The sequence below is a fragment of the Lissotriton vulgaris genome, chromosome 1_1 (genome assembly GCF_964263255.1).
Source record: "Lissotriton vulgaris chromosome 1_1, aLisVul1.2, whole genome shotgun sequence".
In the NCBI taxonomy this organism is placed as follows: Eukaryota; Metazoa; Chordata; class Amphibia; order Caudata; family Salamandridae; genus Lissotriton; species Lissotriton vulgaris.
Window position 1 is genome coordinate 2077548600 of NC_141685.1, and position 27997 is coordinate 2077576596.

The window sequence follows — 27997 nt, forward strand, 5'->3', positions numbered from 1 at the left end:
TTCAATTTCTTTTTTAATTTTAATTCTATCCGCCCATGCATATTTTATGAGGATTTGCATCATTACCCTGGAAATGTTGGTAGCATTTTCTGACCAGTCTTCAAGCATTTGTGGGTCTAATGAATCGTAGGATGGTATTAAGTATATTCTTAAGCCTCTTGGTATCATATTTTTATCCAGGTAATCTTGCAATGATGTATCTTCCTACCATTTCAAGACTTCAAGTTTATGTAGTTTTTCGTATCTGCGTAGTCTGTCCATTATTGTTTTATCTGCCCTAATGGGTGTCGGGAGAGTTGATGCTTTCCCTGGTGCTCTTGCAAAAAGGGACATGGCTGCTTCCCTCCTCTCTTTCTCATCATCCATCTTATGTTACTGGGTAAGTATGGTTGTTTACCCTTGGACTTTTTGAGTGGTTCGTGTTGTTGTGTCCTAATGCCTCCCCGCTAAATGCAGGGTTCCCCCATGTTTCTGAGCCAAAAAAATCCGTAGTCCACAGTCCCCGTATAATGCTTGAGTAAATGAACGGGGAGGTTACAGGATTCAGTCCTTACACATCATCGATTCCTTTTAATGCAAACAGAAACGCTTACCTCCGTAGAAGTATTCTCCACGAAAAGTGTAGGTTCCGTTTTGCTGTATCCTGGGGATTCCGTTATACTCCTGATGTTAGGACTTGCTCAGAGACCGCGTAGGTTGCTTTCCTTCAATATTTCATAATATAAACCCTTCGCCTTCCGTAGAGGTGGCTCGAACCGGCGGAGCAGCCGGGCTTTTTAATATTCTTGAAACAACGGAGTTCCTCACGAGCACTCTGGCTAGGGACGTACAAAACACAATCCACTCGTCAATCCTAAAAAGGTAGATTTATTTCTTCATAAATCTACGAAACGCGTTTCGCACTTCACGGAGTGCTTGATCACACAAATTGCACCAGACACTACACATCTTTTAAGTTTACATTTCTCACATTACTGTAGACATGAACGACGGACTTTAGAATCAGATAGCTGTTATTAGTATTTCAACATGTCGCCATTTTGTAATGGTGTAACATCTATATTGTTACTATGATGTAAATATACAAAACATTCTGGTCTATTCAAACTCATCAAACATAAATACGAGGCCGTTTTTATAACCAGTAATGAAGTGATTACTTAAATATGCTAGTATCACATTATTCTAGAATCAAATTATTAGATCGAGTGAATTCATTGTATGGTGTAGACTGTTATTGTGGCTCAGAGTCAGGTAACCCAATATATGTATTACGAGGGGTTTACTATAAGTAAGTGTATTCGTGTTCGAGCCCGAAGAGGGGAGGAGACGATAGAACTCCTTCGCATGTCAGAGCTCCGCCCCAGAGAGCGTCATGATACGTCACTGGTAGTCAGGGTAACCCGTGTCTAGTATTCATCATTCAGGACCCCAAAGAGAAATAATCTGTCCTAATTAGTGGAAGATGGAAAAAGACTTGTACATGGTAGGGTAACCAAATGTAATGTCATGAGCCTTGCATCTCCTGATAGTGAGAATCTGCTGGGGTGCATGCTTAATTAAGATAATAACCTGTATCTCCTCAATATATAGGCCAATAGGGTACATGACATGTCACTTATCCGTTCTTGGTTAGTGGACTAGGGCTCGTAATACAGACAATAGTAAAAAGGCATGATTAACATCTATGTACAGATATACCACATTGTATTTGATAGGTATAGCCACCAGGTGCAAATGTTTTACGTAAATATGACATAAAGTGCACAAATTATAAAATTAAAAAGGGTTGGTACTTTCGTTTCAGACGGATGAGAGAAGGAGACCACAGTGAAAGATTTAGGGTGATCGTGTCATTCTATCTTAGACACATCCCTCCCTTTTTATATCTGTAGGAGAACAGGGAGAGAGAAGAGAGGAGTCAGAGTCAAACTGTAGCTAGTACATATAGAATAGGAGGAATTATACTCATACATTTCATAGAAAAAAGATAAACAGTTAGTGCAACACCCTCATATTCATTCTTGCAAATGTACATTATACTCCTCGTCCATGTTATGGCCTCTAGGGTAACGAGTGCATAGACATATTATATATTTAGATTCTTTTTGTCTTAATTTCATAAGACGGTTACCTCCTCTCGGGCCAATGTTCACTTGCTCCAGTATATAATAGGTAAGTTTTTTAGGGTCTGAAAAATGATGACTCTCAAAATGGCGTGCTATGGGGTATTGTTGGTCTAAGTTGCTGATAGCTCGAGTATGTTCTAATACTCTTTTTTTAGCCATATGAGTCGTGCTGCCTATATATATCAATTCGCAAGGACAGGTTAAGGCATAGATCACAAACGGAGTAGTGCATGTGAGGAATTGTTTGATCAGTTGCATCTTTTTGATGCTAGGATTCCAATATTCTTTTTTCATGTGGCTATTAGCACAAGCTTTGCAGTGGCCACATGGATAGAAGCCCTGTAAGTTAATGCCTCTGGGGATGGTCTTAGTGCTTATGTCATTGTGTACTAGTAAGCCCCTCAGAGTACGTCCTCTTCTGTATGTTATACTGGGGCGTTTGGGTAGAGTGTCTCCAATTATAGGATCAGATGTCAGTAAATTCCAGTCTTTAACTAGACTTTTATGGATTTGTTTAGAGTTCCCGTTGTAGGTTAGGATAACTCTAGTGATACCTGAATGATCCTCCTCTTTGTTAGATTTTGCAGTTAGTAAATCATCTCTTTCAGTTTCAGTCACCTTTTCACTCGCTTTTTTGATCACCCACATAGGATATCCTCTGTTGAGGAATCTTTGTGTCATCACTTTTTCTTCTGCTAAGTAGTCTAGATTGTTACTGCAGTTTCTTTTCACCCTTAGCAGTTCCCCGTAGGGGATGCTCCATTTCAGATTGTCCGGATGACTACTCTCTGCGTGTAGCAGAGAGTTACCTGCTGTGTTCTTTCTAAACAGTACTGTTTTGATGGTATTTTCCTTAATCAAGACCTTGGTATCTAGATATTCCACCTCTTTTTCACTGATATTACTTGTGAGTGTGATGTTACGGGTGTTATTATTCAATCTCTTGATGAATTCAGCAGCTTCTGTTTTGTTTCCTGTCCAGATGACAAAAATGTCATCTATATACCAAAGCCACAATCGGACTTTCTCGATGTCCATTTTGAATTGGGCGTCGTTGTGGATATCTGCCTCCCATGCTCCCATAAAGAGGTTCGCCAGGCTCGGCGCAAAGGAAGTACCCATCGCGGTACCATGGCCTTGCACGAAGATCTCACCATTAAAGCTGAAGAAATTGTTTTCTAGGCAGTGTTTAATCATGTCAAGCAGCATGGTAGTATGTCCCAGAAATCTTATATCTCTCCTTTTCAGAAATCTGGCACATGCTTCCATCCCCTGGTTATGTTCAATTATGGTGTAAAGTGCATTTACAACCATAGTTATTAGGAGGCAATCTTTATCAATCTTCACTTTATTAATTTTGTCAAGGAAATCCTTTGTGTCTCTCACATACGTTGGAAGACCCATGACAAAATCTCTGAGGAAATGATCGATGTACCGTGAGATGTTCTCCAGTACACATCCTCTGGAAGAGATGATCGGTCTTCCAGGGGGATTCTGAACACACTTATGTACCTTGTGAAGAAGGTATAAAATGGGTAAAATGGGATAATCTTTTTTGAGATAGCAGAATTCTTCCCATTCAAGCCAACCCTTGTCTCTCCATTCACCTAGTTCTTCCCATATATCTTTAATGCTGTCATTATATTCAGTGCGATTGGATGTCTTGTATGTTTTACCATCATACAATTGTCTTTCAGCCTCAGCAATGTACATTTCTCTAGGCATTATGATAATATTCCCGCCTTTATCCGCGGGTCTGATGAGTATACTTTGGTCACTGGCTAGATCTTGTATGGCTTTCTTCTGCGTTACAGTCATATTAAATTTTACTTTTTTCTTGGTTTTAGTCCAGTTCTGACTGCTAAGTTCAAATAAGTCATTACCCATCTGATCTTGAAACGAATCTATATTATCATGATTCATTTTGGGAGTGAAGGTGGACTTGGGTGTAAAATTAGTGCCCGCTGTATGGTTGTGTTGGATTTCTAAGACATCCAGGATTCTCCTGGCTTCGCTGATTAGATTTAATTCATCCTCTTCATTCGTTAGTTCATCAATGGCAACTAAATTGTCAATGTCTCCTATGATCATATTGTCATTCTCTGTGCTCAGATCATTCGTCCTCTGTCGTTTGTAGGATGGTATTAGGTATATTCTTAAGCCTCTTGGTATCATATTTTTATCCAGGTAATCTTGCAATGATGTAGCTTCCCACCATTTCGAGACTTCAAGTTTATGTAGTTTTTCGTATCTGCGTAGTCTGTCCATTATTGTTTTATCTGCCCTAATGGGTGTCGGGAGTGTTGATGCTTTCCCCGGTGCTCTCGCAAAAATCGACATGGCTGCTTCCCTCCTCTCTTTCTCATCATCCATCTTATGTTACTGGGTAAGTATGGTTGTTTACCCTTGGACTTTTTGAGTGGTTCGTGTTGTCGTGTCCTAATGCCTCCCCGCTAAATGCAGGGTTCCCCCATGTTTCTGAGCCAAAAAAACCCGTAGTACACAGTCCCCGTATAATGCTTGAGTAAATGAACGGGGAGTTTACAGGATTCAGTCCTTACACATCATCGATTCCTTTTAATGCAAACAGAAACGCTTACCTCCGTAGAAGTATTCTCCACGAAAAGTGTAGGTTCCGTTTTGCTGTATCCTGGGGATTCCGTTATACTCCTGATGTTAGGACTTGCTCAGAGACTGTGTAGGTTGCTTTCCTTCAATATTTCATAATATAAACCGCTCCTGCTAGCAACCCTTCGCCTTCCGTAGGGGTGGCTCGAACCGGCGGAGCAGCCGGGCTTTTTAATATTCTTGAAACAACGGAGTTCCTCACGAGCACACAGGCTAGGGACGTACAAAACACAATCCACTCGTCAATCCTAAAAAGGTAGATTTATTTCTTCATAAATCTACGTGACGCGTTTCGCACTCCACGGTGTGCTTGATCACACAAATTGCACCAGACACTACACATCTTTTATGTTTACATTTCTCACATTACTGTAGACATGAACGACGGACTTTAGAATCAGCTAGCTGTTGTTAGTATTTCAACATGTCGCCATTTTGTAATGGTGTAACATCTATATTGTTACCATGATGTAAATATACAAAACATTCTGGTCTATTCAAACTCATCAACCATAAATACAAGGCCGTTTTTATAACCAGTAATGAAGTGATTACTTAATTATGCTAGTATCACATTATTCTAGAATCAAATTATTAGATCGAGTGAATTCATTGTATGGTGTGCATAGACTGTTATTGTGGCTCAGAGTCAGGTAACCCAATATATGTATTACGAGGGGTTTACAATAAGTAAGTGTATTCGTGTTCGAGCCCAAAGAGGGGAGGAGACGACAGAACTCCTTCGTATGTCAGAGCTCCGCCCCAGAGAGCGTCATGATACGTCACTGGTAGTCAGGGTAACCCGTGTCTAGTATTCATCATTCAGGACCCCAAAGAGAAATAATCTGTCCTAATTAGTGGAAGATGGAAAAAGACTTGTACATGGTAGGGTAACCAAATGTAATGTCATGAGCCTTGCATCTCCTGATAGTGAGAATCTGCTGGGGTGCATGCTTAATTAAGATAATAACCAGTATCTCCTCAACATATAGGCCAATAGGGTGCATGACATGTCCCTTATCCGTTCCTGGTTAGTGGACTAGGGCTCGTAATGCAGACGATAGTAAAAAGGCATGATTAACATCTATGTACAGATATACCATATTGTATTTGATAGGTATAGCCACCAGGTGCAATTTTTACGTAAATATGACATAAGGTGCACATATTATAAAATTAAAAAGGGTTGGTACTTTCATTTCAGACGGATGAGAGAAGAGGAGACCACAGTGGAGTGAAGTAATCACTTCATTACTGGTTATATAAACGGCCTTGTATTTATGTTTGATGAGTTTGAATAGACCAGAATGTTTTGTATATTTATATCATGGTAACAATATAGATGTTATACCATTACAAAATGGCGACATGTTGAAATACTAACAACAGCTATCTGATTCTAAAGTCCGTCATTCATGTCTACAGTAATGTGAGAAGTGTAAACATAAAAGATGTGTAGTGTCTGGTGCAATTTGTGTGATCAATCACTCCGTGGAGTGCGAAACGCGTCACGTAGATTTATGAAGAAATAAATCAACCTTTTTTGGATTGACGAGTGGATTGTGTTTTGTACGTCCCTAGCCTGAGTGCTCGTGAGGAACTCTGTTGTTTCAAGAATATTAAAAAGCCCGGCTGCTCTGCCGGTTCGAGATACCCCTACGGAAGGCGAAGGGTTGCTAGCAGGAGCGGTTTACATTATGAAGTATATATATATATATATATATATATATATATATATATATATATATATATATATATATATATATATATATATATATATATATATATATATATATATATATATATATATATATATATATATATATATATATATATATATATATATATATATATATATATATATATATATATATATATATATATATATATATATATATATATATATATATATATATATATATATATATATATATATATATATATATATATATCCTGCACTCCGTTTTTCCACAAGCTCGCCCAACTCGCACAGCCAGAAAGCAGACACCGGACACGGACCTCGAGGTACTTTACAGCTTTATTTTGGCAGAAAGAGTCACCGACGTTTCGGCTCAACGGAGCCTCGATCACATGACAGCGATTGCAATGTAAGGTACACCTTTTAAAGTGAAAGCAAGTGGTCAACTGAAATCACCTGTGCAAAACTTGCAAATAGACATTAAAGACATACTAGGCAATGCCCCCAATTCTATTTACAATTCGATTTTCTGAATAGATGTAAAATACATTTATAAAAATCCCTATATTCAATATGCTATAAAGATTCAATGTTCACTGTAACATAAATTATAGATATTGTTTGAAAATCATTGTAAAATACATATATCCATCTATAAAAATCGGTCTAAAAGAAACCTTGTTTATAAGTATATGTGCCTCCTTCCACAAATCCCAAGATATTTGTAAATTTGGATTTGAATTTGTATTTAGGGACCTCAGATTAATGGATGAATCCATATAAAGTGCTATGTGCTAGCACTGTAAAGTGCAAATCGTGCTTTAAAGTGCCTTTTTCCGACAAAATGTGCAAATTTAGCAATATTTGTGCAAATACGCATATTACAATATTCCTCGGTCCAAATTAATATTGCTTGTAGACAGTGCATATTTACAAATCTAATGTATCCAAAGGAGGAGGATAGCTAGTATGTCAACTTCTGTTAACATTCAACAATTTGCATTGCAGTTTCTTATTATTAAAACGGATTCAAAGCTAAATCAAAATTCAAACAAATCACATGAATCAGTAATATAAGCTGCTAAATGGGTGCCATGGTTGCCGTGTCTCAATGCTATGTGTTAAGGAGTGAGTGAAAATTATGATACGGGTCTAATAGACCCAATACCCAAACCCGAAAAATAAAATTAAATAATAAAAAAAACCCATGTTAAGATATCCTCAAAGTGTACTTCATCATGTTGATTCTTAACCTGGTTAAAAACAGTGCACAGTGAAAAATAATAACAAATACATACAGTGTTCTCAAAGCAGCATAACATTTCCAAATAAGTTCATGATAATTCGTGAATGCTCGCAGCCCCCTCGGGATCTGTCCCAGCCTTCACCCAGCCGGGTGATTGCCATGGACATTATCCACGGGGGGAGAGCGTACAATCCTGATAAATTAAGTCAAGTGTGGCGGTCCTCTGTCACATTAAGCCCATGAGGCACCTTAGTGTTGAGCAGGAGAATGTATTTTGTTTCCAGCTTTCTGAGTCTGGTTTCCCTATCTCCACCCCTTTTGGTATTGATGACCGAATCGATAACCCAGTATTTAAGACCACTGTTATTACTTTGATGATGGTCCTTAAAATGACGCGCTACTGGATATGTGCTGTCCACATTAGTTATAGCTCGCAAATGTTGTAAAATGCGTTTATGGACAGCATTCCTGGTGCTGCCCACATACTGTAACCCGCAAGGGCAGCGCAAAACATATATGGCGTATTCTGTCTTGCATGTTAATACCTGGGTTATCCAGCGTTCTTTCCCTGTAAATCCATCCTTGTATGTTTTGGTGTTCTCACCATGGGTGCATGCTTTACAAACTTTACAGTTGTAAAAGCCTCTATTTCTTTGCCACCACTCAGTCTTAGTAAAGGGATCTGGATTAGTCTTAACAATGTGATCCCTCAAAGACGGGGCTCTGCTGAAAGTTAGAGATATAGACTTTGGCAAACTGTTGCCTATTACATTGTCCCTAAGTACAATGGGCCAGTGTTTATTCACTATTTTTCTAATTTGATGGTGTTGCTTAGTGAATCCTGTTATTAGTCTAAAGCACTCAGGCTCAACTATACCAGGTTTAGATGTATCATGCCTGGTATCAGGCTCCCTGTCTGCTTTCCTGATAAGGAGCTCCTCTCTACTCACATTCATGGATTTCTGTACTGCTTTGTCAATCAATTTTTTGGAGTATCCTCTTTCAAGGAATCTATTCCTGCTCTCGTTTTGTGCCTGCTCCAGATCCGTGGGGTTGCTGCATATACGTCTTAATCGCAACATCTCCCCATATGGGATACTGGAGATAAGATGTACTGGGTGGGCGCTAGCAGCATGTAAAATGCTGTTTCCAGCTGTCTTTTTTCTATATACCCTAGATTCCAAACGACCCCCCTTGGTGTAGAGCTCAGCATCAAGAAAAGTAACTTTTTCCTGACTCAGAGTCGCAGTGAATCTTAGATTAAGGGGATTGTCATTGATATCCTCAACAAATTTAAGGGCTTCTTCATGACTTCCTCTCCATATGACGAACAAATCGTCTATAAAGCGGAACCATGCCACTAGATTGTTCCTGATGATGTGCTGGTAACCAAGGCCGAGGACCAGCTCCTCCCAAGCTCCCATGTGCAAACATGCGTAGCTTGGAGAGAAGCTGGCCCCCATTGCTACCCCCTGTTTCTGGCGGTACAGCTGCTGATTAAATAGAAACACATTATTGGTAAGACAAAAATCTAACATGTCCAACAGCATTTTGGTGTGTTTTTCATTGCCTGGTTCCCTTCTGGATAGGTAGTAACGTATTGCATCAAGACCATCACTATGTGAGATACTGGTGTACAATGCTGTTACATCCAGTGCTATCAGCCAATCTCCCTCCTGAATCTGTACTTCCTTGATTTTAACTAGAAAATCCCCTGTATCACGTATATATGACCCTAATTGCTGGACATAACCTTGCAAAAAATAATCAATATAAATTGAGGTATGTTCCAGGAGGCTCCCCCGTGCTGATATTATTGGCCTTCCAGGTGGATGGTCAGGGTCCTTGTGTATTTTAGGTATGAAATACAGGATAGGGGTGACCGGGTGTTCAATCTTCAAATAGTTAAATTCAGTGTCAGTGATGAGTTTGGTTGACCGCCACTTACTTAATTTGCGGTGATATTCTTCTTTGATGGTCAAGAGCTCACGGCTGTTAATCTTCTCGTAGCATAAATGGTCATTTAGTTGACTGTAAGCCTCCTTGTCATAGTTTATTTTTGTCATGAGGACAACATTTCCCCCTTTATCGCTGCTTCTGATTACCAGATTTTTTTCTTTGTTCAGTTTGTCAGTTAATGTCTTATATTGCTGTAGCTGAGCTGAATATCTGCGCTTAGTGCCTCCCGTCTGGATTTGTAATTTCTTTAAATCAGCTACAACATTTTCCTGGAAAATATCTATATTGTCTCTTAACAGGATAGGGTAAAATGTAGAAGGAGCTCTGAATTGGGTGGCCCTTGATATTCTATTACCACTCTCATCTATCCCCTTGTTAGTTTCGCTGGTATTGGGGGGTACATCATATCCCATTCCTTCAGTCTCCCAAAGCTCCCTTAGGACCCGAGCCCCTTGTGATGCTTCGGGTTGCTCCATCTCGGCTGTTAGTTTATTACTCCATCCTTGTTTTTTATGGCATAAAACTTACGTAGCTTAAGCTTCCTGACTGCTTTATACACATTGCATCGCGTGTTGGCATAGTCAAAATCGCATGGGGGTGCATAAGAAAGGCCCAGTTTGAGAATATTCTCTTCCTTCTCCGTGAGTGTAAGTTCAGTTAGGTTTACAACAGTGCGGTTGGTGGTTACCTTTACTCCTGTTGAGGGGCATTGTTTCGCCCTGTTCCACCTCCTCTCTTCTTCTGAGATCCTCTTTTTTGCCACCCGCGACCTCTGGCGGCGCCTGTAGTTTGCCCTGTGTTTTCTTGACTGCCCCTTGCATGGGACCTTAGGGTGTTCCGCCTGTCCTGGCCTAAAAAAACAATCTCCTGGCCTGGTGTGAGTTTTGGTTGGTCCGCCGCTTGTGCCTGTCTGCGGCGGTCTGCTTCAGAGTCCGTGTCAGGATCAGAGCTGATTGTGGCATTGGAGGATTCACTCGTTCTGTTGGTTTCCATGGTTGCGGAACTAGTATGGCTAGGGGGGTTCTTTGCTTTTATTTGTTGTTGCTTGGGGCCACCCCTGCGCAAAGTGTCAAATTTACGCGCAAAAGTAAAAATTTGGCCAAGCTCATAATCATTCCTATCTCTCTGGAATTTATATGATTTTCTTGCCACAATTTTTGCCTCCTCTTTCTTTAGACGCTCTTGCATGATTTTTGAAAGTCTGTTTTTTTCATCCTCTTCCCCCAGGCCATCAATTTCCTCTTGCAAATCCACTATCTCTGTGAGGAGTTTGGCTCTGTCAATGTCTGCGTATTTGATAAGCACCTGCACCTGACGTCGCGATGCTTCCAGATTAATTTCTGCCCACTCTTTCATCAAGTCGGCGTTCGGATTTTCATAGGTGGGGGCTGTTAATATTCTTAAACCCCGCGGGATACGATTCACCTCAATATAGCGCTGCAGTGATTTTGACTCCCACCACTTAGCTTGCTCTTGAAATGACTTTTTTTCTAATGTCCTGAAAAGTTCTTTAATTTTGGTTGTACTGCTGCCACTAGCTTCAGTGTTCTTTTCCCCTTATATTAGTCGGGATAGGGGTGTCATCGGAAAACATTGATGCAGCTAATGTCTCCCGCTCCCTTACGCTGTCACCCGACATCTTTCTGCAATATTCAAAACTATGCTTGTGCCGTCTAGCAATCCGTTTTTAAATCACCGGCTGTCTAAACTTGCTCCCAGACTTGTCCTTTCTCCTTTCCCAGCCGTGCCAGTATGTTAGAGCTTACTTGATTAGGCGTCTTTGTTCCTTAGGGCCGCAATCCACAGTCACGGTTGCAACTCGAGCCCGAGTCGCGTGCAGCCTTGGACGCTTGTTAATCCTCCGCTCTGTGTTCCGGTCGATTACCGGAAGCCGGGGGTCAGACGCCGTACTCCTTCCGGAGCTTGTAATTTCCCTGAACGCCGTCCAGAGAAGAGATTCGATTCAAAGCGTCGACCAATTATCAAGGAGGGTCCCGTGTAAAGCCAGGACGAATCCCACTGGCTATATATCCTGCACTCCGTTTTTCCACAAGCTCGCCCAACTCGCACAGCCAGCAAGCAGACACCGGACACGGACCTCGAGGTACTTTACAGCTTTATTTTGGCAGAAAGAGTCACCGACGTTTTGGCTCAACGGAGCCTTGAACACATGACAGCGATTGCAATGTAAGGTACACCTTTTAAAGTGAAAGCAAGTGGTCAACTGAAATCACCTGTGCAAAACTTGCAAATAGACATAAAAGACATACTAGGCAATGCACCCAATTCTATTTACAATTCGATTTTCTGAATAGATGTAAAATACATTTATAAAAATCCTTATATTCAATATGCTATACAGATTCAATGTTCACTGTAACATAAATTATAGATATTGTTTGTATATATATATTGCTGCTTCCTTGTTCCGCCGAGCCATGCACTCTAGCATGGGTGCTTGTTTGCGAGGTGCGTGCCCCGCTATTATCGTGGCTACTTTCTTCTTGTCTTCACCAAAGAAGAGACAGCACTCACGGGAGGAGTCTCAAAGGTTTTATTTTAGACCCTCAGAGCACCAGACACGTTTCGGCTACTGCCTCTGTCAGTGGTACACTGACGCGCCATTTTTTCTTATTTAAATACCCTTCACGTGTCATGACAGTACATTTGGGTTAAGGGGATCCCTACTTCAAAGAAAGTTGTATAGTAAGATTGGACCCGTAAAATCCTCAATAATATGAAATGGAAATGAATGTTTTAGATTTAATTTGGTTAAGGGTATTATGATTTGCACTGTGTGTTTTGTAGAAATAAGTCTAGAGAGACAGAGAATTAGAGGAACTGTCAATTAATGAAAGGTTTACCTTCGTTGTACTAGCCCATCCAGGGCGGAACAATGTTGAAATGAAAAATGTGTACAATATTGCTTTAAACGCAATCGCTTGTAAAAGTGTAAATAGAATTCTGTCAGCGATTACGAATTGAAAATAGAAGGTCACAGCATGTAATTTAATAAGCCCATCTAGGGCGTAATGAATATGATGATGATCGTAAAATGCTGTACATAACCGCTCTAATATGGCACATATGGATGGTGTATAAGTCCTCTCTCTACCTCCATGACGATGTATGACACGTGAAGGGTATTTAAATAAGAAAAAAATGGCGCGTCAGTGTACCACTGACAAAGGCAGTAGCTGAAACGCGTCTGGTGCTCTGAGGGTCTAAAAGAAAACCTTTGATCCTCCTCCCGTGAGTGCTGTCTCTTCTTTGGTGAAGACAAGAAGAAAGTAGCCACGATATATATATATATATATATATATATATATATATATATATATATATATATATATATATATATATATATATATATATATATATATATATATATATATATATATATATATATATATATTCACTGAAAAAACCATTGGTTATAGACCATATATAGTTAGGGATTAGCATTTACAAAACCTTAATTTACTCGCACAAAACCATAGAAATTCGCATATATAGTTAGTTGCAATAACTATATATCGCGCACCCGCAATCCACTGCTGATGATGTCACATATTACATCATTCATGACATGGTCAGTGACATCACTGATGACATCACTGATGACATCTCAAATGACATCACTGATGGATGACATCACTGATGACATTTCAAATGACATCACTGATGAAATCACTGATAACATCTCATTTGACATTACTGATCACATCACTGATGATATCATTCATGTGATAATACGATGAAACTCTTCAGACTCTAATATAACCTTAGATACAATCAGTGTAAACAGACACTCACAGACTGTCACTCATCCATGGAGTTACTCACACACCTAGTCAGTCATGCAAAGAATCAATCACACCTCCATTTCCTCAACTATACAGTTATACACACCTTACTTAATCAAACATATACTAACACATATTTACTCTCTTATACAATCACTGATACAAGTTCACAATGATCCATACAGCCACTCACACATTCACTGGCTCTTATGCACAGTTATTTATATATGTCAACTCTTACATGTACTGTGTTTTACATATGTACTTACTTTGACATGTAGCACTGAGAAATCCAATCACTCACCAATACACTCATGCAGATAGTCAACCGCCCATACAGCTGTTTCCACATGCACTTTTGAACCCATACATCTACTGAATCAACTGCTCACACATCTATGCACAGAGTCACATACCTCCCAGCCATCCCCACACACACACTCACTCTCCCATACAAATATTTGGGCAACCAATCAATAACCCATATAGTTACTCATATGGCTACTGATCAACACATGCAGCAGTTTACAGAACTACAGAAATAATGATGCACAAATTAAGACAGTTTAGTCACTAACCCATGCACTCAGTGAGACACATTTAATCATTCTCTTATAGTCAGTCATGCACCTACTAAATCCTTCATCCAAACACTTATACATCCACTCATTCTTCAATATGTAAGACATATTTTAACTTTACAGAAACATACAGTCACTGGATGTTGTCATCAGTGATGTCTTCAGTGATGTCACTGACCATGTCATGAAGGATGTAATATGTGACATCATCAGCAGTGGATTGAGGGTGCGCGATATATAGTTATTGCAACTAACTATATATGCGAATTTCTATGGTTTTGTGCGAGTAAATTAAGGTTTTGTAAATGCTAATCCCTAACTATATATGGTCTATAACCAATGGTTTTTTCAGTGAATTTTCATGGTTTTGTAAATGCAAATTCCTAACTATATATGGTCTATAACCTATGGTTTTTTCAGTGAATTTCATTGGTTTTTTAAAAGCTAATATCTATAGCTGTAAAATATATTCTTTATTATGTGACGTATCACGTAGCCACGTGAGACGCCTCATGACGCGTCGCATAAACGTGACGTATCGTCTCTGCAGCGCAAACAAAACCCGTAACGTAAGCGCGCCAGAGCACGCTTACAGATATATATATATTTTTTTAACCTTAGTTAGACAAAATCCACACGTGCACATATCTTGAGGCCTTGCAAAGGCACAACAAACAAACAGTCCCTACAATTTTGCCAAGTTTGGTGGAAATCTATTCCTTTAAATTTTATTTTACTGTTTCTCTTGGTTTTCCCCTTGTTACGCTTACCGGAACGCTACCCGGTACGCAAACCGGACGCTCCAAAAACGCAAGATGTCGGACTCCCGTTACGCTGCTGGTTAGCTGCCCGGTTGGCGTACCGGGAAGCGCCTCTACCGCGAAAAATCGCAATTTTCTTTTTTTTTCTTTTGCCCCGCGGGGCACTTTAATATCCCCCTCATCAATCCTAGGGGGTCAGGAGGGATCTACCTTGCCCCCTTTCCTTCATTTCCCCCTTCGTTTTTCACCACCTCTTGTCTCTCGATCCTACAGAGAGACAAGATGGCGGCCGCTCCGGACTGTTTACAATGTTGACAGCCAATCAGCTTCTCCTCAGACTCCCGTTACGCTGCCGGTTAGCTGCCCAGTTAGCTGCCCGGTTCGCGTACCGGCACGCGCCTCTACGGCGAAAAATCGCAATTTTCTTTTTTTTTCTTTTGCCCCGCGGGGCACTTTAATATCCCCCTCATCAATCCTAGGGGGTCAGGAGGGGTCTACCTTGCCCCCTTTCCTTCATTTTCCCCTTCGTTTTTCACCACCTCTTGTCTCTCGATCCTACCGAGAGACAAGATGGCGGCCGCTCCAGACTGTTTACAATGTTGACAGCCAATCAGCTTCTCCTCAGACTCCCGTTACGCTGCCGGTTAGCTGCCCGGTTCACGTACCGATTTGTGCCTCTACGACAAAAAAGCGCATTTTTTTTTTTTTTTTGGGCCAGCGGGGCACTTTAATATCCCCCTCATCAATCCTAGGGGGTCAGAAGAGGTCTACCTTGCCCCCTTTCCTTCATTTCCCCCTTCGTTTTGGCCTCCTCTTGTCTCTCGATCCTACCGAGAGACAAGATGGCGGCCACTCCGGACTGTTTAGAATGTTGACAGACACCCGAGAGCCAATCAGCTTCGCTTCGCAAAGCTCCGTTACGTGAAAAGTACGCGAACTGGTGCGCTATCGGGTACGCTGTCACAGATATATCTGTTTTTTTAAACGTTAATTTCTCAAAATCCACTGGAGCACATATATTGAGACCCAGCAAAGGCACATCGAGCTAACAGTCCCTACAATTTTGCCAAGTTTCGTGCAAATCCATTCAGCCGTTCGAGCTAAAACTGAGGCCAAACGCCCTATGGAAAAATGAATGGGAAAAACGCGTTTTGGGACCCCCCTTTTTTCTCGGCCCCCCCTTGACGGAACCCCCCCCAAAATTTTCAGGGGCTGCTCAGAAACAAAATGTGCCATTTTCCTGAAAATTTCAGCCGATTCCGTCCACAAACGCCAAAGTTATTAGACATAGAATTTTCAAAAGTTCCATAGAGAAAAAATCCTAACTATATATACCTACTGGCTATCGCCAGTAGGTAATATATATATATACATATATATATATATATATATATATATATATATATATATATATATATATATATATATATATATATATATATATATGTATATATATGTATATATATATATATATATATATATATATATATATATGTATATATATGTATATATATATATATATATATATATATATATATATATATATATATTGCCCTCTATAACTTCAACGAAGACAATTGTTGTAATGTTATTATTAGCGATATTTATTGCTGAATTTATATTGTCTTACACAAAGTATTTTTTAATACAGATATTAACGAAAACAGGCTGTGGTTAGAATACATCATAAGTATTTAGTATCATAAGTATTTATTATGTGGTTAGAATACATCATAAGTATGTTTTTAATGTCTATGATAGTGATAGGTGGAGCCATCCATGATGCATATAGTATTTAAATCACCTGTGTCTCTGGGTATGTCATGTCATCAAGTCCGGGTTCCCCGGATGAAACGCGTCATGCTGCTGCCCATTTTGGAATAAAGCACTTCTTCACCCTTCGTAGTGGTCTGTACCTGTTTTTGTGCTGGTGTTCGCTGGAATCCCTGTGCTGCAGGATTGTGGACTTCAATATATATATATACATATATAATAAAACACTGCCAATCACACATTATTAAGATATTATGAAGAAAGCAATACCTTTATAATATCCTGGTACTCCAAGGTGACTAGCAATATCTTCTTTGTGTGAACATGGATGTATTTTACTCAAAATACTATAGAACTACACAGCCTCTCCTAATTTCGTGATATCATTTTGCCTTTCCTCTCCCTCAGGTCTTCCATAGCTGCTATTAGGGCATCGATCGTTTTTCCTGACTTGCTCCCCCACTATGTTCTGGACTGGAAATCACGTGTTTCACATACCGAGTACCTATGGCGCCTTCCAACCTGGTCCAGGCACGTGTTCATGCACATTGATAGGCCTTTTTCTTTGCCAAATAGCCATTTTTGCCACTCTCATAAGGCAACTGTCTGTGACTCATCCCCTGTGCATTTACACAGTGTACAGATGAAGAAAGTACCAGTGAAATCTATTTTATCTAACCTACTTTTAAGGTTGGCTTGTCAGTTTAGATTCTGTGTTTTTCTTAACAGTCCCTGTCACAGAAGGAGAAAATAATTAACACGACATTAAGGCAATAACATTTGGTAGTGTAGTGCTATCAAAATAAAATTGATATACTATGTCTAATCTAGGCTGAAAAGTCTATGGATTAAGTAAAATTATAACCTGTATAATTGTTTGCGAATATGAACTATATTTTAACGATCTCACCAGGAAGATCTTCCAGAAGACATACACATTTTTGTCTTTGATCTCACCCAGGTGACAGCTTTGTTAAACTCTGCCTGATCCGTGTCCTTTAAAATAGCCTGACACACTTAATTCCAAAAAGTCTGTCAAGTACCGAAGAGAAGAGAAAATATGTTCTGCCTCCTTGACCCTCCCCAGTTTTGGAGAGAATTGGCCCCAGCTCTGACATGAATTTTTGCTCCAGCATGTTGCTCAGGACTAATGGTGTAAGTCTGCTTCGATTCCACAGGGCTAAAGGTGATAAAAGTCCTAACAGAGAAGCTTGCTTTCTCCTGTGGACCTTCTGTCCTGTGGTGGAGGAGTATTGAATGTCTGTAGACAGAGGAAGATGTTACATGCATGGAAGAATGTGGGTGACCAGAGAATCATGATTTTCTTAAAGGCAAGGAGGCTAGCATTATGCTTTAATTTTTATTTACAATTTCCAAGCATTAAACACTTCAAAGTTCCACAACAAGAAAATTGCACGACTCATAAAGAACTTTAGAACATTCTGTTCATAAAAACCCACAGCATTCCATCTCCTCCTTCTTTTGAAGCTGCTTTCCATTATCTCACCTGCCAATCTTTCAGAAACATCAAATGTTTATCCTTAATTATCTGTAAAAAGTTAAAGAAGTTAAACATATCCAAAGTCAAAATTAAAACTCTACTGGAAATCAAATGTACATTTTATTTCAAGTTATAATTATTTATTCAGAATTAAATGTTCTTTAAATTAAAAAACTCCCTTCCTTTCTTTCAAAATACACTTTACAAAACTGGAAAGGGTGGTAGGGATAATGCTGGCCTCCTCGCCTTTATTAAAATCACAACTCTCCGGTCATGCAGGCTTTGAGAATTGACATATTATGACAATACACAAGGCTAGCACTATGCATGTCCGAAGCCTCTAAAAGCGAGATGTTGAAACATGCTCAACAGGTTTTAAAAAAACGTACTAAGAACTCCAGTATTTGACTAATGCACTGCTTTCATTACTTCTTTGTTAAGATGTACTCCTCTTCATAGCAGACATAATTCAGTCTCATTCAAGTGTGGGTTTATTGTAAGATAGGGAGGACAAGAACCACCACCATGCTCTCCTCTTCTCTCAGCTGCTATCCTCGGAACACCAGATCAGTTCCACTTACAAAGTTACGCAAGCTATGACCTAAGATGGTTCTGCATCTATAGCAACCATAAACAATGTGCAAACGCAACACATCTTTTCTCCCAGAAAAATATAAACAACTAAACCCCATAAGAACTTACAGGAAATATAATAAACAACGTATACTATAATGGCAGATAAGGAAGGGTATAACAATATCACATTTACAGTATATGCAATATCATGTTCATATCATATGTTGGTTTTCCCTATCTATATATCTATGACAGGTAAGTACATTTTGATTTCCCTATATTTACCAAACCAGAAATGTTCTATGGCAGGTAAATAAAGATTTGTCATCATTCTGTCAAAAAGTAATACAATATTATATTAATTTTCTATTTTCATTTTCACTAGTCTAAACATATTCCACACATCACCAGGGCCTAGAACAACCACATTTCATTTTACTTTCTGGATGATAAATGGACCCATAAACTTCGATACACCCTTTCTGACAAATCCAGATTTTTTCACCAAAACAGCAACCCCCACAAATCTTCTCATGGACTCTGGCCTTGGACTTCCTTTGTGAGTCTCTTCTTGTTCTGAATATGTCTCCATCTGGTAGTTTTTCCCTAACTTCCTTTTTTAACCTTGCCTTGAACTACAGGGAATTGAGCTTGAACACAGGTGATCTACCCTTGTTCAAGGAAAATGGAGACTTTAACGGTGACACAGTTCAGTGTGGTTATATGGGTCCATTTTTCCCTCACGATTTCTGTTAAAGGAGCTTTCATTTCCACAGCTCTGTTTACACAATATTTAGCCACGCTTTTTATTCTTTCTGCAAGACCATTTCGCTGTGGTGTTGTTCAGTTCCCACTAATCTTCAGGACCTGCGTGTTTTTCGGAGAAAATAAACTTTGGGCAAGTTGCCTAGATTGATTCCGGGCACCCCCAGAGGATATGATGGCCTACAGAGCAGTTAGCTCACAGTGCCACCTTTGGCCCCCCTAACCTTACCAGGGAGAGAATAGTTTCTGTCAACCACTGAAAATGACAACCCTGACCAATCAGGGATCATGGAAACAGACCAGAACCTTTTGCACAGTCACTCTTGCTCAGAGAAATGTCAGAAAATACACAGTGGGACGGGTTCAATATATTTATTGAATCAACGTTATTCTTGTAAAGAATACATGTGCTGTGATAATCAGTAGACAGAAGCAGACAATAGTGAATACAAGCACCAAAAGAGTAAATAGACAATATAGTTCTACCATGGTGCTAAAACAGTATGTATATGCAGGCCGATAAACAAGGAAGTAATCAGGCATATTCCTACTATGCAAAACCCTACTCTATGTGTACCTAGAGTCTGTGTAGGTGTGAAGCCTAGAATCCCCCCAAGGGATGATCCAACCCCATTACCTGGCGGGAGAGAATGTAGGAGTCGTCTTGGTAAAGTACTGGACACCCTCTCACTGAGATGTCAGACCGCTGCATGATGAAATCTCAGCATGTAGGGACCCTCTGTGTCAGCTGAAGTGCCTCCTCTCCTAATCTTTTGGGATGTTCTTTATTTATAATAGAAAGTGGCCTTGCAATGTGCATATAAATTAGTGATGTTATGAATTTGTGGATAGCCCTGTTGCCCCATGGATGAAGATAGAAACAAAATTTGTGCACACTGCATAGAAGGGCATTGTACTTGATGTTCGAGGCATCTATCAATGTTGTGCAAAGTTAGATATGAAAACAAAGTTATGCAGAGAAACCAATCCAACATTGTCATGAGTGTAAATATGTGCAAAAGGTCATGGCAGAAATTTCATTGTGAAAAATAGGACAATGTAAGAAATGAGCCGCTTCGCTGCATGGACCTAGCCCTGGCACCTAACAGTGAGGAACAGAGAGCTGTTTTCAAATGAGTAATGTACTATCCTTTGAGAAGTTCATACATCTTATCAGATCAAAACTGAACACCATCATCCATAACTAGAAACGGAATTACTTTTCCCCTTGCAAACTCCTTTTTCAGAAAATCTGTTGGACTTGGCCCATTTTCTTCCCCAAAAAATCGCCTTTCCGCCCCCGATTTTAGGATGTCTCCCCCATGGTAAAGAAAGTTGTATAAGCCATGTGTGGTAGGAGATGCCCTGTGTAATGTGAAAATGTAACGCAATGGTTGTGCACTTATTTTCCCCCCATTGTAGAAATGCGCCCTGGTGAAATGTGGCATTTAAAATGGATGCCATGGTTTTGTGTGGTGCAACCTGACTGCAGTGGGTTAGCGGTCTAGTTGTTCGGTACCCAGCCACCCCAGCATTTGGAGGGAAAGCTTGGCACCCAGGGTGCTCTACTCCTCCCCCTGAGCCAGTTTGAACCAGTCCCCCAGAGGATTCTAGAAGCTTCTGGCACTGCCTGGTAGGTGGGGTGAGGGGCATATAAATAAGGGGGCTGTGCCACCATGTGCGGAGACAGAGCAGGGACAGGAACGCGAGGGGACCTGCTGCCAGGGGATACCGCCACTTGGGCCTGTGTGCTGGACCTTGCACCTAACTAGAACCCCTTTGCTGTCCCCCAGGGCTAGTGAGAGCCCCACTGCAGGAGTGCAGGCTGCTGTATAGGAGGAGGACCACGCTACAGTGGAGAATAATATGATAACCAATTGTATAGCGCGCTACCACTCTAAGGAGCATCTTAGCGCTTAGATTCATATGTTGAAAGATGGTAGTATTTGTTGTGCTCAATCATCAGGTAAAGGTTTTAAACAAGTGTTTTACAGACTGAGTCCGCCAGGCTATAAATCCATGTTTTAAGGGATTTCCTAAACTCCTGTTCAGAAGAGGTTGGACGAAGTTGATGGGGTAGTTTGTTCCACACCTTAGCCCCTATTACTGCCAAGGATTTTCCTCCTTTTGTTGCCAGTCTGAATTTTGGGAAAATCATCAGATTGGCTGTTGCGGATCTAAGTGCTCGAGTGGGATGGTATCGGTTGAAATTTTTATACAGATACCGTTGGCCATGCTTGTGGAAGGCCCTAAAGGTGATCGTTAGGACCTAGAAACAGGATGCGTTTCTGAATAGGAAGCCAATGGAGCGCATCCAACGCAGCAGAGGCCAAAGATTTTCTTGGCCATCTGAGTATCAGTCTTGCTACTGCATGCTGGACCATCTGCAGTCTATGCAGGGCAGATTTATTTGCCCCTGCATATAAGCTATTGCAATAATCCAGTCTAGATGTGATCAGCGCCACTGCGACAGTGCATCTGGCTGATAAGGGCAGGAGATCGAAACATTTCCTAAGGCCCTTAATGATGTTAAAGCATGAGCCAGCAACTTCCCTTGCCTGCTGTTTAAGAGAGAGGGTCTCATCAAATGTAATTCCTAGGTTTCGCGCTGCCACAATGGAATTGGATGGGGCTTCTGCCTCTTTTGGCCAACACGTACGAGGGGAAAAGAGCTTGTTTTGACCAAACGGCAAGATTTCCGTTTTGGCAGTATTACATTTAAGGTGGTTGTTATTCATCCAGGCAAAGGCCGCCGTCAGACAATCTTTCAGGGCCTGTTTGGCTTTTCCCGGGTCTTCATCCAAAACTAGAACTAGTTGAGTGTCGTCGGCGTACGCTATTGTGCAGATGTTAAAGGAGGAGATAAGATCAATCAAGGGGACCATGGTTAAGGCCTACCACCCTGTCTTGATGAGTTCCCACAAACTGCTGACCTGGCCCAGTAGTGCCTGCTGCTCTGCCCCTTGGCCCCGGAGGAAGGAGTGCCATCCTAGGTCCCTGAGACTGGTGGGACCTGGCGCACGCGAGTGCTACATCTAAAAGCTCCTGAAGAGGAGAGCACTATATTAGGGCTGGACTGGACCCCCCAGGAGGTGAGAAGCGTTACCCTGGGGGCCCTGGGACTTGCTGTTGGGACTATCTGCCCCCTAAGGTCTATAAACCCGAAGCGCTCTATGCTGGAGCGCTGTGCCAAAAAGAACTGAGCCTGTCAAGCGCTATACTGCCTGTGCCTGCCAATCGCTGTCTGGCCAGGAGAACTGGTCTGCTGAAAAGCGCCGCGGGTGCCTACACCGCGTGATTGCACCCTGCTGCCAATCTAAATCAAAGCGATACAAAAGGGGGATGATGGACGGAGCGCTTGCACAAATCAAACACTCACCCCCAGTCAACTGATCTGGGTTTAATTCATCACCATTCTTTAGCTCACTCAGCCACCCCAGTTCAGACATGGCCATATGAAAATCAGTCTGACCCTGTGCCTTGTGGGAACAGTCGAGCCCGAACCACCAAGCCATGTCTTACCTGGCCCGGAAACAAGCATCCTGGGAATTGTTTCGGATTCATAATCCTCATCAGCCAGGCTATCTTTAATCCAGTGGCCAAGTGAGCAAGAGACTCACGTCTGAGCATACCCTGCCAACTTAGGGCAAATAAAGCGATACAAAAAGGGGATGATGGACGGAGCGGTGGAGCAAATCAAATACTCACCCCCAGTGAACTGATCTGGGTTTAATCAATCACCATTCTTTAGCTCACTCAGCCACCCGAGTTCAGACATGGCCATATGCAAATTAGTCTGAGCCTGTGCCTCATGGGAACAGTCCAGCCCGAACTGCCAAGCCATGTCTTCCCTGGACTGGAAACAAGCATCCTGGGACCAGTTTCGGATTCATAATCCTCATCAGCCAGGCTATCTGAAATCCAGTGGCCAGGTGAGCAAGGGGCTCACTTCTGAACATACCCTGCCAACTTAGGGCGAACAAAGCGATACAAAAGGGGGATGATGGACGGAGCGCTTGAACAAATCAAGCACTCACCCCCAGTCAACTGATCTTGGTTTAATCCATCACCATTCTTTAGCTCACTCAGCCACCGCAGTTCACACATGGCCACATGCAAATCAGTCTGATCCTGTGCCTCATGGGAACAGTCCAGCCCGAACTTGCAAGCCATGTCTTCCCTGGACCGGAAACAAGCATCCTGGGACCGGTTTCGGATTCATAATCCTCATCCGCCAGGCTATCTTGAATCCAGTGGCCAAGTGAGCAAGAGACTCTCGTCTGAGCAAACCCTGCCAACTTAGGGTGAACAAAGCGATACAAAAGGGGGATGATGGACGGAGCGCTTGAACAAATCAAACACTCACCCCCAGTCAACTGATCTGGGTTTAATCCATCACCATTTTTTAGCTCACTCAGCCACCCAGTTCAGACATGGCCATGTGCAAATCAGTCTGACCCTGTGCCTCATGGGAACAGTCCGGCCCGAACTGCCAAGCCATGTCTTCATTGGACCGGAAACAAGCATCCTGGGACCGGTTTCGGATTCATAATCCTCATCAGCCAGGCTATCTTTAATCCAGTGGCCAAGTGAGCAAGAGACTCACGTCTGAGCATACCCTGCCAACTTAGGGCAAATAAAGCGATACAAAAAGGGGATGATGGACGGAGCGGTGGAGCAAATCAAATACTCACCCCCAGTGAACTGATCTGGGTTTAATCAATCACCATTCTTTAGCTCACTCAGCCACCCGAGTTCAGACATGGCCATATGCAAATCAGTCTGACCCAGTGCCTCATGGGAACACTCCAGCCCGAACTGTGAAGCCATGTCTTCCCTGTACCAGAAACAAGCATCCTGGGACCGATTTTGGATTCATAATCCTCATCAGCCAGGCTATCTTGAATCCACTGGCCAAGTGAGCAAGGGACTCACGTCTGAGTATACCCTGCCAACTTAGGGTGAACAAAGCGATACAAAAGGGGGATGATGGACGGAGCGCTTGAACAAATCAAACACTCACCCCCAGTCAACTGATCTGGGTTTAATCCATCACCATTCTTTAGCTCACTCAGCCACCCCAGTTCAGACATGGCCATATGCAAATCAGTCTGACCCTGTGCCTCATGGGAACAGTCCAGCCCGAACTGCCAATCCATGTCTTCCCTGGACCGGAAACAAGCATCCTGGGACCAGTTTTGGATTCATAATCCTCACCAGCCAGGCTATCTTGAATCCAGTGGCCAAGTAAGCAAGGGATTCACGTCTGAGCATACCCTGCCAATTTAGGGCGAACAAAACAATACAAAAGGAGGATGATGGACGGAGCGCTTGAACAAATCAAACACTCACCCCCCGTCAACTGATCTGGGTTTAATCCATCACCATTCTTTAGCTCACTCAGCCACCCCAGTTCAGACATGGCCATATGCAAATCAGTCTGACCCTGTGCCTCATGGGAACAGTCCGGCCCGAACTGCCAAGCCATGTCTTCCCTGGACCGGGAACAAGCATCCTGGGACCGGTTTCGGATTCATAATCATCATCAGCCAGGCTATCTTGAATCCAGTGGCCAAGTGAGCAAGGGACTCACGTCTGAGCATACCCTGCCAACTTAGGGAGAACAAAGCGATACAAAAGGGGGATGATGGACGGAGCGCTTGAACAAATCAAACACTCACCCCCAGTCAACTGATCTGGGTTTAATCCATCACCATTCTTTAGCTCACTCAGCCACCCCAGTTCAGACATTTCCATATGCAAATCAGTCTGACCCTGTGCATTGTGGGAACAGTCGAGCCCGAACTACCAAGCCATGTCTTCCCTGGCCCGGAAACAAGCATCCTGGGACTTGTTTCGGATTCATAATCATCATCAGCCAGGCTATCTTTAATCCAGTGGCCAAGTGAGCAAGAGACTCACGTCTGAGCATACCCTGCCAACTTAGGGCAAACAAAGCGATACAAAAAGGGGATGATGGACGGAGCGGTGGAGCAAATCAAACACTCACCCCCAGTCAACTGATCTTGGTTTAATCCATCACCATTCTTTAGCTCACTCAGCCACCCCAGTTTACACATGGCCATATGCAGATCAGTCTGATCCTGTGTCTCATGGGAACAGTCCAGCCCAAACTTCCAAGCCATGTCTTCCCTGGACCGGAAACAAGCATCCTGGGACCGGTTTCGGATTCATAATCCTCATCGGCCAGGCTATCTTGAATCCAGTGGCCAAGTGAGCAAGAGACTCTCGTCTGAGCAAACCCTGCCAACTTAGGGTGAATAAAGCGATACAAAAGGGGGATGATGGACGGAGCGCTTGAACAAATCAAACACTCACCCCCAGTCAACTGATCTGGGTTTAATCCATCACCATTCTTTAGCTCACTCAGCCACCCCAGTTCAGACATGGCCATGTGCAAATCAGTCTGACCCTGTGCCTCATGGGAACAGTCCGGCCCGAACTTCCAATCCATGTCTTCATTGGACCTGAAACAAGCATCCTGGGACCGGTTTCGGATTCATAATCCTCATCAGCCAGGCTATCTTGAATCCAGTTGCCAAGTGAGCAAGGGACTCACGTCTGAGCATACCCTGCCAACTTAGGGCGAACAAAGCGGCACAAAAGGGGGATGATGGACAGAGCGCTTGAACATTTCAAACACTCACCCCAGTCAACTGATCTGGGTTTAATCCATCACCATTCTTTAGCTCACTCAGCCACCCCAGTTAAGACATGGCCATATGCAAATCAGTCTGACCCTGTGCCTCATGGGAACAGTCCAGCCCGAACTGCCAAGCAATGTCTTCCCTGGACCGGAAACAAGCATCCTGGGACCAGTTTCGGATTCATAATCCTCATCAGCCAGGCTATCTTGAATCCAGTGGCCAAGTAAGCAAGGGATTCACGTCTGAGCATACCCTGCCAATTTAGGGCGAACAAAACGATACAAAAGGGGGATGATGGACGGAGCGCTTGAACAAATCAAACACTCACTCCCTGTCAACTGATCTGGGTTTAATCCATCACCATTCTTTAGCTCACTCAGCCACCCCAGTTCAGACATGGCCTTATGCAAATCAGTCTGACCCTGTGCCTCATGGGAACAGTCCGGCCCGAACTGCCAAGCCATGTCTTCCCTGGACCGGGAACAAGCATCCTGGGACCGGTTTCGGATTCATAATCATCATCAGCCAGGCTATCTTGAATCCAGTGGCCAAGTGAGCAAGGGACTCACGTCTGAGCATACCCTGCCAACTTAGGGAGAACAAAGCGATACAAAAGGGGGATGATGGACGGAGCGCTTGAACAAATCAAACACTCACCCCCAGTCAACTGATCTGGGTTTAATCCATCACCATTCTTTAGCTCACTCAGCCACCCCAGTTCAGACATTTCCATATGCAAATCAGTCTGACCCTGTGCATTGTGGGAACAGTCGAGCCCGAACTACCAAGCCATGCCTTCCCTGGCCCGGAAACAAGCATCCTGGGACTTGTTTCGGATTCATAATCCTCATCAGCCAGGCTATTTTTAATCCAGTGGCCAAGTGAGCAAGACACTCACGTCTGAGCATACCCTGCCAACTTAGGGCAAATAAAGCGATACAAAAAGGGGATGATGGACGGAGCGGTGGAGCAAATCAAACACTCACCCTCAGTCAACTGATCTGGGTTTAATCAATCACCATTCTTTAGCTCACTCAGCCACCCGAGTTCAGACATGGCCATATGCAAATTAGTCTGAGCCTGTGCCTCATGGGAACAGTCCAGCCCGAACTGCCAATCCATGTCTTCCCTGGACCGGAAACAAGCATCCTGGGACCAGTTTCGGATTCATAATCCTCATCAGCCAGGCTATCTGAAATCCAGTGGCCAAGTGAGCAAGGGACTCACTTCTGAACATACCCTGCCAACCTATGGCGAACAAAGCGATATGAAAGGGGGATAATGGACGGAGCGCTTGAACAAATCAAGCACTCACCCCCAGTCAACTGTTCTTGGTTTAATCCATCACCATTCTTTAGCTCACTCAGCCACCCCAGTTCACACATGGCCATATGCAGATCAGTCTGATCCTGTGTCTCATGGGAACAGTCCAGCCCGAACTTCCAAGCCATGTCTTCCCTGGACCGGAAACAAGCATCCTGGGACCGGTTTCGGATTCATAATCCTCATCGGCCAGGCTATCTTGAATCCAGTGGCCAAGTGAGCCTGAGACTCTCGTCTGAGCAAACCCTGCCAACTTAGGGTGAATAAAGCGATACAAAAGGGGGATGATGGACGGAGCGCTTGAACAAATCAAACACTCACCCCCAGTCAACTGATCTGGGTTTAATCCATCACCATTCTTTAGCTCACTCAGCCACCCCAGTTCAGACATGGCCATGTGCAAATCAGTCTGACGCTGTGCCTCATGGGAACAGTCCGGCCCAAACTGCCAAGCCATGTCTTCATTGGACCGGAAACAAGCATCCTGGGACCGGTTTCGGATTCATAATCCTCATCAGCCAGGCTATCTTGAATCCAGTTGCCAAGTGAGCAAGGGACTCACGTCTGAGCATACCCTGCCAA